The following is a 19,596-nucleotide window of genomic DNA, read 5'->3' as shown; positions in this document are numbered from 1 at the left end:
AATAGACTCTAGTTATTATAGCAAAAACACTGATAACACATATTTTACAGCAACTTGTTTTTCAGTGTTTTGTTCCAAGTGAATTAATTAACATATTTATGAATCTGAGCTATGATTGTGATATACTTGATGACAAAAGCTGAGTGATAAATTTTACCAAGCATGCATCAGAGTTCTGCTAGTATTTTTTATAGTAGCTCCTGGTCCATGGTATTCTGCCCTATGTCAGTACAAAACCATTTTATTGTTTCAAAATTCGAATGTAATTTGTAGAAGTACATTTGAAACATAAAATTTCTCCATGGAAGCCTTACTACAGCTCTATAGAGCTCTAGTAAACCTGTCAGACAGGTTTCTTCTGCTTTATGCTTATAAAAATTCTGACTGTGATCTCAGGTTACATATGGATAAGTAATATTCATGAACAAGTCATCTTCTAAAGAGGAAGAATTTGTTTACTATAAAATAAGATAGAGATCACAGCTAAGGAAAGTGATTTACTTCTGCTGAAAACATATCTCCCCAAACCAAAACATCATAGCAATATTTGTTTCTTCAAATTTCTGCAAGGACTGAATCAATTCAGTTTTTCGTGTGATCTCAGAGATGATTCAGACTGGTGTGTAGATGTTATCAAAACTGTTATTAGCGAAGGGATGGAAGAAGAGAGGAAAGGGTAAATTCAAATAAAAAGGAAAATCTTAATATTTAAGTAACAGCAATTATCAGAGGTTCTGCTTGTATTAATATTGTCTGAGCACATTATAAAGCATTTTTCAAAGCTAATGCATTCCTGTCAAATCAAGCAATATTAGAAGAGGACTTTTACAATGAATATTAATATAAGAGACAGCTGTAAGTGAAGTAAATTATAGAGGCATGTAAATGTAGTATTAGCTGCTACAGCAAAGTAGTCTTCCACTGTAAATCAATTTCTTCCTATAATGTTACTGAAAAATTAGGCCACTTGGTAGTTGTCTGCAAGCTGCTGTGCATTGATATGAGTTTTGAAGTACTTTGCTCATGTGTCTAGCCTTAAATTAAAAGACACATTCACAAAAATGAGTTTACAGTCTGTGCACTCAACTTTTGACTGTGCTATATTTTCTGCACAGTTTTCAAATTCTTGTTCACACATCAAAACATATCTTCCATTCAGCCATCTATGACAATTTTGGCAAGTTCAAGTATAAGTACAAGAATTATACCACTACATCAAAAATAAAATGTATGAATTCAAATTTTGTCTGTCTGCTTTGATCCAGCTGCTGAACATGGCAGTTTTGTTTGTTGTTATTGTTTAATTCAAGTTTCTTTGGTTTTGCTTTTCATTGTATAAATACACATCTGGATTTTGAGGGGGGGACATGTGCATTGATTTCAATTTTGATGTGTGCTATTTTGGATAGGAACTGAAGGCAGGACTTTGGCATGCAAAGGATTTTGTTCATGAAAATAGGCTCTGTAATTTTACCAATATATTTTAAATTCATTTTTTAAGATTCAGAAGCTATTTACATCTAAGCCATATTTTAACAGGAAAATTATTTTGCAGTGAAGTTGTGATTATTACATGTGGTTATTATTTGGAACTTATTTTCCTATTGTCAAAACCCTTGATTCAGAATCTTAGTAAGTACGTGATCACTACAAAAACTGTTTCAAGAAAGGTGTAATGCAGCTAAAATCTCAGTCCTTATCTGTAGTGTTTTAAATTGGAAAACAAAGGTATTTTTCATATTCACTCTGGATAAGTAATCAGATTAACATTCTTGCACTCTTGGGGCTTTGAAGACAATTGCCACAGTATTGTTTGTGGTGGTGTTGTCGTTATTACACTTCGATGGCTAATGGTGCACCATCTATAACAAATAGGAAAACTGGCAAATCTCTATTTCACGTAAATATAATTATTCTGAAATAGTAGTGTTATTTTGATTCTATGTAGTGATATGTCCAAGGAGTACTGGGGGGAAATAAATCTGTAAACTCTTTTCCAACTGAGTAAATATGGTGCAAAGGTACTGCGGAATTTGGTCATGTAATGAATTTCCGTCTATTGCTAGGTCTTAGACGTTTGAAGTATGGAATTTAAGCAGACTAGTCCAGACTTAACTATTTATAAAGCTCTTGCTCATCTGTTATCTACATTTCAGAGACATTTCAGTTTTCAGTTTTCATTTCCCCCTGTAAATCTGGGCATACCTAGAATCAACCTTCCTCTTTCTGTTGTTTCAGAGAATTAAGCACTTAAGTATCCATTAGATCAAAAATTAACTATTTAACAAGTTATATGAATTTGATGGGGGTAAGGAAAGATATGCAAATGGCAGTCTCAGAACTGAGGACTGTTGACTCATTTTACATAAAACAATTATTGACGAAATGAATGAAAGGGCTCAAATCAGTTTCTGGGTTTGGTTTTCACCAAAACGAAGGGTCCTAGCCAATGAAAATGAGAGTGCATGGCCTCTGCATTCAAAAGTGACATTTTCAGATGTCTAGTTTTCAGATGTCTAGTTCAGGTGGATTGTCATTTAGGTTTTCTTTTCACTAGTCCCACTCACAGGATCTCTGAGTCCCTAAAACCCAAGACTCAGCATTATAAAAATCAGAAATCTTACAATTAACATTGAAATATGATTTCATATTGCATCAGCAATATAGTTTACATAATGATCAATGTGTAATGGCCAAATAATCTGCCTGGGAGTAAGTCAACAACAACTTATGTCTGTGCAACTATACCAGTTTATCTACCCATGAGAATCCTTATAAAGATTTTTAGGTCACTCATTCAAGATTACCTTCATCCATATATCATTGCCTTCCAAATGTGAATATATATTCGAAAGTAGAGCAAAGCTGAAAAAGAGAAGATTTTGACAACAGGCTACTTGCATCATTCAATCCTTCATTAACATGTAGTTCTTCTATGTAACCAGGGACGTGAAGAGGAGAACTCTTAATGAAATAGGTATAAGTGAGGTAAAGTGGTGATGAGTATGTTACACATTTTAAATACAGAAAGTCATGCTCCATATGCCAACAGCTATATGCCACGTTATATATTAAAACAATATGTTTATGTCATGATTTCCATAATACGTAAACTGAAAAATATCAGGAAAAAATATTTTTATTCCTGTAGAAATTATTAATGATTTCAATGAAGTCAGGATTTCATGTTTTTTACTGTTTTCATCAGCTTTTTAGATATTTTCAGTTTTAAAGGGAAGTTAATAGAAGGATGAGAATTCTGTCTTACTGGTATGTAGTTATGGCTGTTGGAAATGCTGTGGGTTTTTTTTTGTTTGTTTGTTTTAATGTTTTTCAAAGGTTTTTATAGCACAGATATATAAGAGGGAAAATAGATGTCAAGATTTTAAAAGCATATGTGAGTCTGCTGTTTTTCTTATTGATCTGGGGAATGCTGAGCAAAAATTTGAGAAAAAGTAGCTCAGAATTTCCTAGGTGAGATTTCATTCTATCTCATCTTTTAAATATCTAACTCTATTTCAGAGGAAGCATAACTCTTATTAAGAGTAAATCAATGCGTTTCACCAGTAACATAGAAGAGCATTGTGACATCCTTGAGGTGTTTTTGGACCACAGCGCATTGCATGGAAAATATTTGTTCTGTGAATTAAATAATTTCTGTTAAGCTGCTCTTTGACCAACATGTCTTCAAGTAGTCAGTTAATTTTCACTGAAAGTGAGTTTAATAGTCCTTTGAATCAAAAAAGTTGATAATGTTGTTTGTGTCTCAACAGAGAAGTTGAAGAGGAGGTGTACTTATATTTGTATGCTTCCTACATTGTAAATATATTGTGTTTTATAGCTGGAGGTGGGAGGCAGGAGTGAAGGGCAAACAATGATCAAATGGGCATTTGATATCCTAGTCAAGTAAAGTCCATCTAAGTTCAAACTTAAATGTTTAATGCTCCCCTAACTCCTGTGTAGTGATTCAATTATCTACTTTTCAGAAACAAATGAAGGAGGAGATAAAAATCAAATACACAAATAAATTGAGTCTCGTACTTGGTCTTGAATTTATATCACCAAGGGTTAGGCAATTTGAGCTTCTTTTATGGAAAGATACCTTTTATAGTCAATGGTATGAAGTCAGCTCTTTTAGAGAGCATTTGATCTCTCTCTAACACAGTTATCTAAAAAAGATCACATTGGTCTCCTATCTCTTTCCAGAGCTTAGGGGGAATTGCTCAGGTGTAGACAATTGGAGCTGGAGTAGACGTGTTTGCCAATTAATTAATTAATTAATTAAACTTCAAGGACCATTCACAATATTGAAAAACTCTTCTGTATTTTAGTTTAAATTCTACTCTACGCTGTTACTGAATTTAGTACCCATGTTCCTTTAGGCTGAGGTATCAGTGAGAACCAAACCTGAGTTTCTATCTTTATTATTCCCACCACTTTCTTATTCTGAAATACATAATTAATTTCATACATTTACACCTTCTAGCCTTTGTGAAAAGAAAAATTTCTGAAAATAGAAGCGCCAGTCAAGATACGAGGTTTTGGCTCTGCTATACCTTTTATGCTTCACAGCTGTAATAGGCTATTTCCAACTTGCTATATAGTACATTACTGTGGGATGCTTTCTAAACATGTTTTATTAACAAAGGATCTGTTAACGTTTGCCCTAAATGAATCTCCAAACAAGGTAGTCTTTAACAGGTCTCTGTTTCCTTCAGACTAGAGATAGTAAAAGTAATATAATGGCCATGTTTTAATAGCATATTCCCCCATCTGCACTCTCAGTGCTTCACCGAGGCCAATTTAAAGCATCTGTTTCCCTCCCAAGCTACTCGTATACATATGCAGCATTTTCATCTATTATCTTTAGCTTGACATAAGAAGCACAGGGAACATTCAGCTAAGCCAAAAGCAACAGTTTTTCTTGGATTAGCTTTCTTGAATAGCTGCAGGAACTTTCATACTTTTAATCCTATACCTACTATTCATGTTTGGCATTTGGTGGCTTGAAAGTTAGAAGTAGACAGCAGAAATTCTTTTCATCTTAGGTAGGAGCTTTGAGGAATATGTTTAGGGCCAACAAGTTGTTTATGATTTGGACCATACATGTTCTTTATGTGAGGAAAAACAAAAAACAACAAACAAACAAAAAAAAAGCAGGAGAATTAGAGAAAAATATGTAGGAATGAGGTACAGCTTTGTTATGACTCTCTGTATCCCATGTCTGTATTTGAGTGTTGACATACACAAGTGGAGGTGGCAGTTGCCCAAAAAATTGTATTAACTTAATTGCTGTACTGAAAAATTTATCTGTGCATTAGTTGGATTTAGCCATATGTTATTTACAAGGAAAATGATTATGGCTGCTGTCACTCCTCACAGCACAATTTCGTAGATTCCATGAAAAACGATGTTGCTTTAATACATTGTTCAACAACTGAAAGTACTTTTTAAATATTTCTTTTCTCCTCTTGGAGTGGTTCCATGGGTTCTATGATTAAAACCTCTGTATTAAAGATATTCCCATCAGTTCTTGGTCAGTTTTATATACAATTATTTCTTATTGTGGATTTAATTTTCCTGGTTATGAGTATCCTTACCTTCTTTTAACAATAAACTTTATATTCTTCTGTTTCTTGACTACTTTTGATTGCATATTTCAAGAAGGAAAAAAAAGAGTGAAAATGATCCATTTAACAAATGGAACTTGTCTCTTCCTTCCTTCCTTCCTTCCTTCCTTCCTTCCTTCCTTCCTTCCTTCCTTCGGGTTTGGGACTCTTGCTGTTACAAATATATTCATCAGTGCTGTCCTAGTTACTGCACAGAATGCTGAAATCTCCTTTACTATATCGCTTTACTACTGTTTCTGAGTATTATCAGTATTGTCAGTGTATTGTCAGTAAGCAAATATACCTATTTTCCCATGTATAAATTTTCATGACCATAAGCTTTTCCATGTTTCACCAAAATAATTCCAGAAAGCCAGGTGATCCATTTAGGTATTCTTCTTCCAAACAGCATCCTGGCTTGTATAAAAAACAGTGTGGCCAGCAGGGCTAGGGAAGTGAGTGTCCCCCTTTATTCGGCTCTGGTGAGGCCGCTCCTCAAGTACTGTGTTCAGTTTTGGGCCCCTCACTACAAGAAAGACATCGAGGTTCTCAAGAGAGTCCAGAGAAAGGGAACAAAGCTGGTGAGGGGTCTGAAGTTCAAGTCTTACGAGGAGCGGCTGGGGGAGCTGGGATTGTTCATTCTGGAGAAGAAGAGGCTCAGGGGCGACCTTATCGCACTCTGTAGGTAGCTTAAAGGAGGCTGTAGTGAGGTGGTGGTTGGTCTATTCTCCCATGTCCCTGGTGCCCAAAACTATTTTAGAAAATATCTAAAAAAAAAAAAAAAAAACTATTTTAGAAAATATCAAAGAAATAAAGTAATTAACAAATTATGAAAGTTCCCTGAAAATTAAGATGTTGATGCAGTGTATAGTTTTCACTAAAATAAATCAAAACTGTTTTCCATGGGTTAGTAGTTAAGATTTCTTATTTATGTTTTATTGTAACAGAAGAAGGAGACCACACTTTCTCTCACACTCCTACATATCAGCTTTCATCAAATATGGACTTTTCTAAAGGTCACTGCTGGAAGTGGTCAAAGTTTTATTTAAGATACTCAACAGGCTTAAGTTGTGCAGGCTAAGGAGAACAAAATATTTTTTGTTAACATATACGTGAAATGAACATTGCTTACTGCCACATTTCTCCCTATGTTTTTCCATTTGCAGAGGAGTGTTTTGGCTGTGATTTCGTAGCTAAAAAAAAACATCTGAATAATTACTCTTTACTTAAATTCAGAAATCATCCTCTTTGTGTGCTCAAATCTGTGGAGGCTTCCATAAATATTCATTTAGATGTATAATTTATGTACATAGTCAATGTAAAGGAATGAAGAAAAAGAAAAAAGATTGGAATATGAAATTATCCATTTCAGAGCACACCTTTCTAAAGACATACAGCAATGCTGACATCTAAATGGATACATTTCTTACTCCAATACTCTTGTTCCTTTAAGTAAAAGACAAATATCTGTCATTGACCTGCAGCTTTTTTTTGGTTTGCTTTTCTTCTCAAGATGTATTAATATGATATCTTTTCTATTCCATTTGGAATTTATTTCACATAGCTGTGCATATTGGCTGTAACATTCTAAACTGTTAGTGCTCATTCAGAGAGCAGTACAATTCAAAATGTCATCATTAATGGATACTTATGACATTCATAATGATTCTTTCCTAAAATGGACCAAAACTGACTTGACAACATGAATGCATTCTCTCTGTGCATTTGCATTTGGTAAATAAAGCATTTAGAATATGGTCAAATAATGATTCGGCTTTGATCTTCTAGCCAAGGGGGAAAGAGCATTCCTAGCAAGTACTAATTGAGCATTCTTCTGTCTCTATGATTTTTGTGCTGAAAGTTTTCTGGCAGGCCATGTAAATATTGCCAAGTATAAGTTATTTCACTAGCTCAACCAATGTTAGGAGTCTGAGGGGAAAACTAGCCATGTAGAATTTAGGCCACAGGAGGAAAACTCTTCTAATGTTATTTAAAGCCTTTGATGTTTATAGTTGTATGGTGAAAAAAAAAGAAAAATTAACAGTAGTTTTTGTGAGGTCTCTGGTCATTTAGAACATTATGCATTAGAGATAAATGTAAATTACACAAATACAGTTATTTTGTATAGCAGTTATTCAGGAAAGTTCTAAAGATGAACCTGGAAAGAGAAACAAAAAATCAAATAAATCCAAAGCAGGTGTGTTAGGAATAAGATAAAAACATCATCTTTTGACTTTTTACATGTTAAAGAATTATTGTAAGAAAGTAACAGATATTTAACTTCCAGTTGTAATTTGTTGTTTTACATATTTTAAGGATGTCACTTGTAAGCTCTCTTCTTGATGTGAGAATGAGATTTTTACCAAAAGTCCATTTTGTTTTTAACAAAAGGATTTACAAAGGGGACCTATACTTTTTGATTTTCTCATAAAAACTACAAGCAAATAAATCACTGCATTCTGAAGTTGAATCTGCACACGTGCACACACACACAAAGTCTTAAACAGAGATGCAAGTAGCAAAACAAAATTCTAGTCTTTGTCTTTACTGTTAAGTAAATGTTTACCATAGATGTCAGAATTCTGGACCATATTTTACATAGTATTTGTTAATGCTATGTTCACTGTTATCTCCTAATGTAGCTGGTTTTAAACTGAGTATTTATTTCATGGATACATGAGGGTATCAGTCCTGGTTTTTTTGTTGTTGTTGTTGATGATGATGATTTGTTTTTATTTTATTTTATTTTATTTTATTTTAATGAAAGCTGCAGATGTAGATGTCATTAACAGTATAGCATCTCTTAAACTTCTGGCAAGGCACTGGAGAGCAAAGGTCCTAGAGAGTAAAGTATGTTGTCCTTTGTATTTCTCAATCAAGTAATCTTGAATAGAATAGAATAGAATAGAATAGAATAGAATAGAATAGAATAGAATAGAATAGAATAGAATAGAATAGAATAGAATAGAATAGAATAGAATAGAATAGAATAGAATAGAATAGAATAGAATAGAATAGAATAGAATAGAATAGAATAGAATAGAATAGAATAGAATAGAATAGAATAGAATAGAATAATGTGGATATACATTGATGTGGATACATCCCACACATGGTGTAGAGCATATAGGGCAAGTCAACAGGTCCTAGTAATTAGTAATTGAAAGAGAGCAAACAATCAAAAAGAGCTAATGTGGATTCCTTTAATTTAGCAATAGCTGAAGGAAAGTAATCTAGCCACAAAAGAGAAAAAATATTTCAGGACCATATTTCAGCTCCTTTTCTGACCAGCAGTGGGTCTGGGGTACAGATAGGGCTCAAAAGGTCCTTAGATATTCCTTCTCTTCCACTTTCTCTTTTATCTTGACATGTGGTATTGTTTATGGTCTCATTTACATCATGGTAACTTCATTATCTATCACTGGAAAATCCTTTTTGGAGAAGGATGTTAATGATGATAGCTGACTGGAACCATTGCTTTTAGCTATCACGCTTATCAAAGGGCAGTGAACCCTGCTTCTACTACTTTTAATGGTGTTTCTGGAATAGAGAAGAAGGAAAGGCTAAAAAAATATATTTCTATCAGAGCTTCTATTAATTGTGCTATGTTCTTCCGTTTTCTCATGTATCTATGTCATACTTCATGTATGACATACTTCTGTATACTAGATACATACTTCACGTATTTATGTCATATCCCTTTTGTATTCTTTGCTGCAGCTCCATATTTTTGCACTGCTACTATCCCCTAGTTTTCTTGTCCTTAATCTGTCAGTCAGAGACAGATCTCTTTGGACTGCAACACACCATAAACTGTGCATAGTTGCAAATGAAAATTTAAAAGTGTACAAGATATGAACACTTCCTTATTCTTTTAAGACACAAATTAAAATCCACAGCTGTCTTCCATAAGCCTCTAGAAACCGGTATGTAGATAGTTTATGAAATGATATAACTGTAATTTTGCTGTCTTTTATGTATTTTATGTGTGTTACTAGATTTGTCTTCTAGTTTCATAGCGACGTTTCAAAGAAAGTCAAAATAAGAATTAAATTCTCTGCATTTCGAGTTTTCAGGTAGGAATTACTTTTTACCCTGGCAAGAGGAATGGATTACTTGATATATACACTTTTCAATTAATAATTGTTATGGTTCTGATTTACTTGAGAAATAATAAAAAAAAAAACAGGTACACTTTTCAGCCTGACATGAGGCAATATTTATCATTCCTAATTTTTTCAACTCTTTTATTTAAACTAAACAGATCATTTAGATGAAGCTTTGTATCATAGAATGCATTTATTCAAATGAACATTGCTAATGGATTGCACAATAGCTTTTTAACTACCAGAATTTTCATTCCTCAATTTAAATAGTCCAATTTAGGTTCTCAATGTCATTGTCACCAAAATTAAACTCCATAACAGCTTTGAAAACTAATCTCCAGTCATTACCGTGATCCTCCTTTGCCATTTTAAGTGCAAAAATTACACAATTAGTTATACTTGGAGGGAAAAAAATAATATTTAAGCATTTATTGTATGGATTGATTGAGTTCATTGCATCTGTGTTTATTAAAATCTAAGGACAATAATGTAGCCTAAAATATTTAGTCTATTTTTAGCAATATGATAGAATGAATTTGTTACCTGGTCTAGGAGGGAAAATGTTAGATTAGTTGTGCACCAAAATGATAACTCTTTGATTTGCACCATCAAATGAAACAAACCCTGCTGTTATATGGACAACCATATAACATCAAAGAATGGCCTCCTTTAATTTAAAAAGAATTTATATCAGCCCTTTAATATAAAAGAAAGAAATTTGATTTTGAAGACTCATTTGATTATGAAACTGTAGTGGGCAAATGTAATATGTGTCTTCAAGCAGGTACATGCTGTGAAACAGTGAATGAGCAGATTTAGAATAGCCAGAATATACGTTAAACAGGCATATCTTGTCAAACATAGATGAGGAGTAATATCTGCATGTGACAGTAGACAATCAAGGAATTAAATTCAGTATTATGCATAAGTGAAGATAAAAAAGTAAACAGAGGGCTCATAGTGTTTTAAGAGGAGGATAGAGTGCAATGCAGAGCAAATTATTTTAATGCTCCAAGGGGCTTTTAAGATTCTGTTTGGACAGCTGTGTGCAATTTTGAGCACATGTATAATCTAAGATGTTAGGCAGAGATTTAAAAGGTTCACAATAAGAATGAGTCATGTTCAGAGGACTCGTATATGCAGAAAGCCCAGCAAAACTGAGACAAGCAAAACTAAGAAAGCTCTTTAGATAAACCTATTTTTCAGGTTTCCAAGGTGCTATAGATTTTAAGGACTAAAGCGTGTTAAATCTTGTGGTGCCACTAAGGTAAAAGGGTTAAAGACCAGATGATGAAAGTTAAAATATAATTCCTGGTCAGCTTGTGTCATCAGAATGCTATAGATAGTGGTAAATATGTTTTGACTTGGTTTCCAAGTTACTTCATGTAGAATATTTCTGCCATAATTCACCATGAATTATTTTCCTTTTAGTTTTGGGTGAGAAAAATGGTATGAAAATGTAAAAAAATATATACATTACATCAGAAACGATGCTTTTTTATTATTATTTATTTATTTATTCATCTGGACATACATATGAATATCTTATTATCTATGTTTTTTATAAAAAGCTGAAGAAGGCTGACTGAGGTGATCATCATTATTCAGTGACTTAAGCACTGGCTATTCCCACAGTCATATCAACATATCAGAGTCACCATCATGAAAAGATTATAGTAAATACCAGTGCATTGAAATTTTACAGCAGTAAATTTGACAGATGTGTAGGTGAACCAATGCTGAGATGCTGTAGTTAATTTCATTCAGGAAACACATATTAGGACTAAGGATCTATGCTGGTATCCCCAAAGGGACATTGAGGTGGTAGCCTCTCATACTAGCTGGGATTTTGAGAGGAAGTGACCATTTTCAGCTAAGCTGTTGGTATGTGTGAGGCCTGCTCTGGGCATATCTCTCTGACAGACTCTCAAAATGAGTATTTAGAGATGGAAATGCCAAATTATGGATTCCAAAAAGATGTAAGACTCCCCACATTAGCAGACAACACCGCTTGGCATGTGTGATGCCTGAATTTTCTACTACTAAATAGCTTTAGCAATTAAATTTAAGTCTATTTAGAAAAGTTATGCTTTTGTTGTTTTCTTGCTTTGGTCCCCAAATTGCAGCTGAACTGTAGTTCAGTGCTCAGACCCTATTGGTGCGTGATTCTTTGGTCAGCAGTTTTATCATTCATCTGGATCCTCAAATGCAAAATTAGGGCATGCAACACAGAGCTAGGAGCTCATCTGTCCTGAGATTAGAAGAGATGGACATCCAGTGACACTCTCTTCAGTCCTCACAGCCCAAACCTTTCTAGTAAGTTGATGGACGATACCCTGATGTTATGATGTAATAGAACATAACAGCAATAGTTGAAACAGGATGTAAGAGAATAAACAATACATGTCAGGAAGGATTATTTGATCTTTTGGTTAACATTTTGATGTCAAGAGAGATTTTTCTAATCCAGACAGGTCATTCTTGTTTCTGTTTGTTACTCATCCTGCCTTATGAATTCTCCATCCCTCCCTATGCATCCTGAAATGATAGCATTCTGCCTGCTTCTCATTCCTCATAGCTGTCAGGCTTAAAAAAACACACTGCTTCTGGAGGTTGCCCTGCTTAATGGTCTTTTCTTGTCTTTCTAGTGATGTCAGATAGGATTACTTACTCCATTTTCTGTCTGTGGTCCTAAACGGAGATTGTGTGTAAAGGCTGTGAAACAGTTTCTGTCCTGCTCTGCCTAGTTTGAAGCTACAGTTCTGAGTTTGTTTCTTTTTTCATTTTAACAACATTTTAACGTATTTATGCAGACAAATCTTTTTCTTTATAGAACTGTCTGTACCTCAGGGAACCAGGGAGAAAAAGTAATGGTGATGTTAGTCCTAAAACTTGTTTGAAAGAGCTTTAAAAATTAAAATTTTGATCTTTTAAAACCTGTTTGTCTAAGAATTTTTCTAACTTTGAAACAAACATTGTGTCTCTTTTGTACAGCTTTGGGCATAACTCACCTTCTAGACACAATGTTGTGATTTTCCCTAGGGAGAGGCCCTACTGAAAGGGTGGTGTTACTGTGTTGGTTTTTTTTTTGGTTGTTTTTATTTGTTTTTCCTTTCAAACTGATAATGTCAGCTACCGTTGGAGACACAATATTGAACTAGATGGACCACGGATTCTTTTTGAGTGGTGTAAAATTCCTTTTTACATCACAACACAGTGTTACAAGGATCTTAAATGCAGTATTGCTTGTCTGTCTTACATTGTAGACTGGTTATTTTTGTGGAGAAATTTCATCATTCCACATTTGTTAGAATGGAAGTAGATATTTCTAGCTGTGGTTCTTTGGGGATATTTTTTTTGGCAAACCATTGCTCTTTGAAGATCTGCATTCACTGCTTGAATGGTATACACAGATCTGGGTGAGAGAGATAAGCAGACAGAGAAAGGATGAGATGATCAAAAACGCATGATAAATGTCTGGTTTTGAAATTTATCATGTGCACCCCAAACATGTAATGGCCTTTATCATGCCTGGAAGACTGGCATAATGCTAAAATTACAGAACTATCTTTCCTCTGCTAACTTTACTGCAACAAGCTTAAATGTTTTCTTATAAACCACTTCCTTTTTATTTCAGAGTATATTTATCTCTTTATATGAGGTTGGGAGCAGAAGGAAAGAGGAGCTGTGGTATTTTTAATTTCAATTGAGAATGTTTTTGAGAATTTCGATTTTAATTTCAATTGAGAAGGTATGGAACAGCCAAGTTCCTCAGTTTCTGAATTCTAGAAAAGATATTTGGAAACTCAGATATATTTGGAAATATATCTAGGAAAGATATTTGGAAACACTACACTTCAAAATATTAAAAAATCTATTCTCATTTTCTTTTTCTTTGTCTTTTTCTTTTTCTGTCTTCTTTGATTAACAGTTGTATTACTTTTTTTCATCTGCTTCATATTTCTGCACATTTACAGACTTGAATGCCTGTGATGCAAATGTAACTCAGTATTTTCTATTATTTTAAACAGATATTCTCTGTGATTTTTAAGGTATTTTAAACAAATATCCACTTTTTCCGTATATAAAGAAACAAACAAAAACTTTCTGTTTCTGATACATGTGATATTGTTCAGTGTATATTTTTGCTAAGTGCATCATTTTATTTAAGTTCTAATCATAAAACTAAAAATGTGTAACATAACCAGATGTGAGGGGAGAAAAAAAAGTAAACAAAAATTGACTTTTGTTTTTCAATGCTTTCAGAAAAAAAGTAAAATCATATTCAGGATTCAGTTGTGTTTTGTTTGTTTGTTTGGTTGGTTTTTCTTTGTTTTATTTTGTTTGCTAGAGTAATTTTTTAGCCACAGTGCACCAATAAGCCTATCAAGAAAAAGTTACCAGTAGTGAGTTGTATTAGAGTCTCCGATAATCCCATGATTTAGCAGTCCAATATGCTTAAAACACCATTCTTATGGTACCAACATCATACTTAGAAAATAAAGGGTGGCTTTGAACAATTATGAATGGCTAGCTGTGGGTATTAAAATGAAAAAGAAATTGAGTCTTAATGAGTATTTCAGATATGGTTTTTAAGACTCTCCCTTGTCAGAAAGGAGGAGTGCTGTTTCTCTCAGCAGAAAGCATGTTTGTCGAAATTGTCAGTTGTGTACTCCAGTGAAACAATGAGGTCAACTGGGTGATGTTACCAGAGGGCAGGTTTTGAGTAGAGCTGCTTGTTTTGTGGTGCAGCAGTGGCACTGCTTGTGGTCCCTTCTTTCCAGAGAGCTCTGCTGTATGAATCCTCAATATCTTTTAAGGGACATTTTCTATCATTTAACAAAAAGATGCAGTGAAATTGTGGTTGCATGGCGGGGCTGCTACCTGCTGTATTCATGTGTGTTGTTTATGGACAACAATCCAAAAAGGATCAACTTGTAAGTTAATTACTAAAGAGTTTACACTGACAGAGACTAATTTGTCATAGCAAGCTGACTGCCACCTAGTTCGGCCAGTCAGACACCACGCAAATGGAAATTTTGGAAGGGTTTGTCAGGAAAAGGTTTATGTGCTGACCATTTTGTCTCCTTCTCTACTTGCTCTCCATCAATATTGACCTTATCTTTCACTTGCAAAGTTTAGGTGGAGAGTAAATTTCATGTACAGCACTCAGTAAATCTGTAGCAACATGCAATGTGAAGCAACTGTGTATATCTCAGTTGTTTTAATGTTGTATGTTATATTGCTGGTTGCTAACATGACTGTAGAATGTGCATGCAGCAAATTAGAATTAATAAAAACATGTCTCCCCCAGAGATATCTGATGGCTATCTGAACCTGGAGCTGGTTTTTCAGTTGTGGGAAAGAAAGAATCTGGTAGATGTGATTTTGACAGAATGATAGCTGCCTGCACATTAAAAAGTTCATGGGAATTAATGCCAAATCTTCTATAAAATGATGTAGTTACACAAATGAGGTGAAACATTCTGTTCATTGTGCTCCTTTTATTATTTTGGACTCTGATACTTCTGAAACATGATTTAATTATCCATATATATAGAATTATACCGAGAATTATTTTTATTATATTTCAAAACTGGTTCCATTTTCATTTAAATATGCACATGTAGTGTGCTTAGTGTAATCTTTCTTTGCAGCAAAATAAAATAAATATTAATTTTACTTGCATTAAAAATGTATGCGCTTTAACTTTCTTTTTAATTATTTATATTAATTCCTATTTCTCAACTCAGACCTCAACCATACAAGTAGCTCACGAATAAAAGCCATAGAGTTTAAGTTCCATGCTGATCCATGTGCCACTGGGAACATGAGATAACCAATATCTGAACTGTGCAATTCTTTCAAGTAGCACAAGTTACCTCAGAAGGTTTAAGGACTTTTTTTTTTTTTTTAATATATATATATGCGTATTGAGGCTGCCCCATTCTAGTCTAGAACAGATATTACAGGGCTTTGTTTTCAAATGAACAGAAACAGTTCTGTACTATATGTGTTATTATACCAAGGGGTATAATATTGACAAGCAATAAAAACAAATACTTCAGAAGCAACAAAGCTCTTGTATCTCCACAGGCTTCTGTAGGAAACTGCCACAAATGTATTTTTATAAGAATTTGCTTGATTCATGTATATCTTTATTTTTATATCACTTTATGCTGTTTTATATCATTCATATTAGAAGTAGATCTAAACAGTTTTCTCTTTTGAGGCTCAGACTTTGTGGTCTTGATTGTCCAGATGCATTTCGGGGGGGGGGAGGGGGCGGAAATCTGTCCTATGAAAGGAAAAAAGTTACAAATTCTGGACAATTTTCTCCCAGTCAGATATTCATGAAGATTTCTGGAACATGCAACTTCTGTTTCAACACTTCCAGTCAATGTAGACATGGCAACATTATGTGTGCCAGATTAACATTTTGATTCCTATATCCACCATCAAAAGCTTCGGCACAGCAAGCCATATTTTAACACACATGCAAGAGGTCAATGCAATTTTGATATTTAAATTGGTCCAATTTCATTTTAGACCCACTGGCAGTTCTTGTAGTTCAGTGTCATATCTGACCACTATTTCTCTGAAAAGGGCAAAGACTTAATTTATGTCCTTACCTCTCCATGACTGATTGAAATACCCATGTGTGGGTAAGGTAGGCCAAGAAACATCACACACAATTTTGAGGTTAGATGAGAGTGGGTTTTTGATCTTGCAGTTAGCTTGGTCACTTCAGGCAATCAGTAATGTAGATAGCTTGAAATTATACCAAAATGCTGTCAATTCCTTCTGAAGTTAAAATCTTTTTTCTAGGGGATGAGAATAACTGATAAATCCTTCTGATATAAGAGATGCTATCTTTGTCAACTCCAATAGCCTCCAGTAAAAGCATGTGCTCCAAGTATGTATTAGTCACATTCTTTATTGAAGGATGTTCTCAATCTCCTTGAACATTGATTAGTTTATGTTCTCTTGTCCAGATGTTTGTAATACCATAACGAACCTCAGTGCATGATTTAGGTAAATGGTATTAGATTGAAATGGCTACTGTTCATAGGTTTTTGGAATATATTCAGTAAGAAGTGAGTCAGCATGTGTGAGTCGTTATTTAGTGTTCTCGTCTGATCTATGAAATCCCTATGCTGGGTCTGGAGGAGCACAGTCCCTCCCTTAAGAGTTGCACTTACAGAGAAGAGCTGACATCTGTTATTCATTAAGTTGAAAATGGAGAGGGCATCTGTGGATGCATACATGACAGAAGGTAAGGACAACCCTGTCACCAAAAGATACTGGAATATCTGCCTTAGAGGGGATGGAGTTTTGAGGATATGACTAAGTGTATTATTTGCCTATCCTTATGAAGAACATTAATTTTTAAGCTACCAAGGTAAAAGAGAACAAAGTTATTAATTTTCCTGTTGTGAGGCACAGAGATCTTTTCACAGATTAAAGCAGAAAAAAGTGGAAAAACAAAACAAAACAACAAAACCCAACCACATTTTGGTTAATACATTTGATTACAAACTGTGCATTTTTTTTTTTTTTTGCTTTCTGTTAACTTTTCTGTTAACTTTTTAAAATTTTAGTAATGTCTACCTCACAAGTGTGACAAAAGTCATACTGTGAAGCACAACCAAAAAAAAAAAATCAGTTAGGAAAATCATTGCAATATACAGTTCTATATTTGGCAATATAAAGTGGAATTTGGGGTTTTGGGTTTCTAATTGCCCAAGAATAACTCTTTTCTTTCCCAAGATAAACATAACTTATTTGTTAAATTAAATGACCCGCTGAACTGCCTTATCAGAAGATACACTGAGTGTTACTCAAAATATGTCCTTTTATCTACTGAAATATTATCATTGTATTTTGATAGTCTTTTGTTAGGAAATTTCTGTACTAGTGTTACAGTAGATATGTTACAGTAGATATTCACCTAATTTCAAAATTGAGTGGCTTAAATAAAAGGATTGCCCATTTCTCTGGATTGCCACATTTTATTTGTCTGACTAAATTACCAAAATTTGTCAGCAGTTTTCACTTCTTAAAGTATTTATGAATGCGAATAATTTCATGTTATTTGAAATTAAGTGCAAGTAATTAATATTTTTAAACTTTTTTTTTTTTTTTAAATATATATTTTGAATCTCATTTTCTTTTTGGCTACTCAGGAAGTAAAAGTTTCTGTTTCAGTGCATTAAATCTGCATCACATTCTGTCCAGTAGGTTGTTTCTTGGTTAACAAAGGATTAAGTTTTCTCCTATTTTAGAACTGTGACAAATCAGTGCTTGAGATGAGAACTGGTAATTAAGCCAAATTTGCTGTCTAGATAGAATAATTGATGTATTCAGTGAGGAAGAAATGTAATCTCAAATTGTTTCAGGCAGTTGCTGCCATCAAAGAACTTCTGTTTTTTAATGATCCATTAACGACTAGTTTTTATTCTAGCTTGAAGCACCTGAGAAATATATTTATAGACTATATAATCCCTTTCCTTTTTTGTTGTTGTTGTTGTTGCTGCTGTTGTGTTTTTTTGTTTGTTTGTTTTTGGTGGGGGAAGAGAGGTTTGCTTTTTTGGTATTGATACAGGACAGAAGTTTCTAAACCTGTGGTAGACTAATTCCAAATTCAATTTACAACATTTGTTACTTATCTTGCAGAAAATGTTTTGCTCAATTACTGTTTGAAATACCTGCTATTTTGTCTTAATAAATCACTGAAATTATCATCTAAGAGCTGAATTTAAAAATATAGAATAGGTATACCAAAATGGTAGTCACATTACTGTGAGAATTTGCAAAGAAACATGTGCCTGGTCTTTGTACTGAAGAAAAAATTATCATGCTGTAGCTGATGCTCAGTAGTACATACTTGCCAACTTTTTATCTGTGAAAATATCTGGATGGAGAAATGTCTGTGTATTCATGGGTGAAGATCATTAGTAATATTGATATCTTTTCAGTCAGGCAAATCATTCTGGTGCCACATGAAGTACATGTTGATACAAAATTATCCAGGAATATAGTCACTGCAACATGAGACTTTCTTAAATTAATGACAATATAAATGTTTTTTGTAATGGAGTTCTTACATTTTACATTTATCAGCGGACACAATGGTAAGCAGTATTTTTGGCTCTGCCACTGTGCAGTATTCATTCCCTGAACAGTGAAGGTAAACACATGATGAAAAAATTATGCGTCATACAAATGTATGATTTTTGTTTGTTTGTTCTTGTTTTTTAAACCTGTGATCAAAAGCTTTCCATCAAAAAAATGGAAAATCATTCTTTAGTCTTTGTTTTCTTGCCTCTCAAAGACCTGAGCTTCTGTGCAGATTGCTTTCTAGGATATTCCTTTTGTCTCTTTCCGTGCTGTTTTAGTGTCTGTCTGTTTTTTTTCTTTCACTTCTATTCTTGGAACATCTGTCTCTTCATATGTGCTAGATAACCCCTGTATCCCTTGCTTCTTAAAATCTATCCATAAAGCCTGCTTCTCTTAAATAGCCTTCTAGATTTTTCCACTATACTCCCACAGCGCACCTACTTCCCCATTTTCTTAATATTCCTAATAAACTAAGGCCTAAATATGTTTCTTTTTCTTTTTCCATGATGCTGCAGACATATTTAGCTATGAAAAGTATTTTAATCAGTCTGATTGTACTATGTTATGTACTATGCTAAGAATGTATATGAGTAAAACAAAGCAAAACAAACCAACCAACCAAACAAAAGCTTTTCCTAGTTTTAGAAGTGTTTATTCAGTCTTCACACTATTTTGGTGTAGGTGCAGCAGTTAGATTTTGTACTTCAGAGTTCAGTGAGTGTGTCCCTTATAATAAGGAAGGAAATCCCTGCATACTGAAG

At 33.8% G+C, this 19,596-nt stretch overlaps 1 protein-coding gene across 8 annotated transcripts in view; it reads left to right on the top strand.

Annotated features, from left to right (window-relative positions):
- The window catches only part of ZNF385D (zinc finger protein 385D), a 447,042-nt gene that overhangs the window by 398,104 nt on the left and 29,342 nt on the right, over positions 1-19,596 (top strand). The gene's annotated exons all lie outside the window — the stretch shown is intronic.

Source organism: Anser cygnoides, chromosome 2 (genome assembly GCF_040182565.1).
Source record: "Anser cygnoides isolate HZ-2024a breed goose chromosome 2, Taihu_goose_T2T_genome, whole genome shotgun sequence".
Classification (NCBI taxonomy): Eukaryota; Metazoa; Chordata; class Aves; order Anseriformes; family Anatidae; genus Anser; species Anser cygnoides.
Note: the sequence above shows the minus strand (reverse complement) of the source record. Positions and strands in the feature narration are given on the sequence as shown.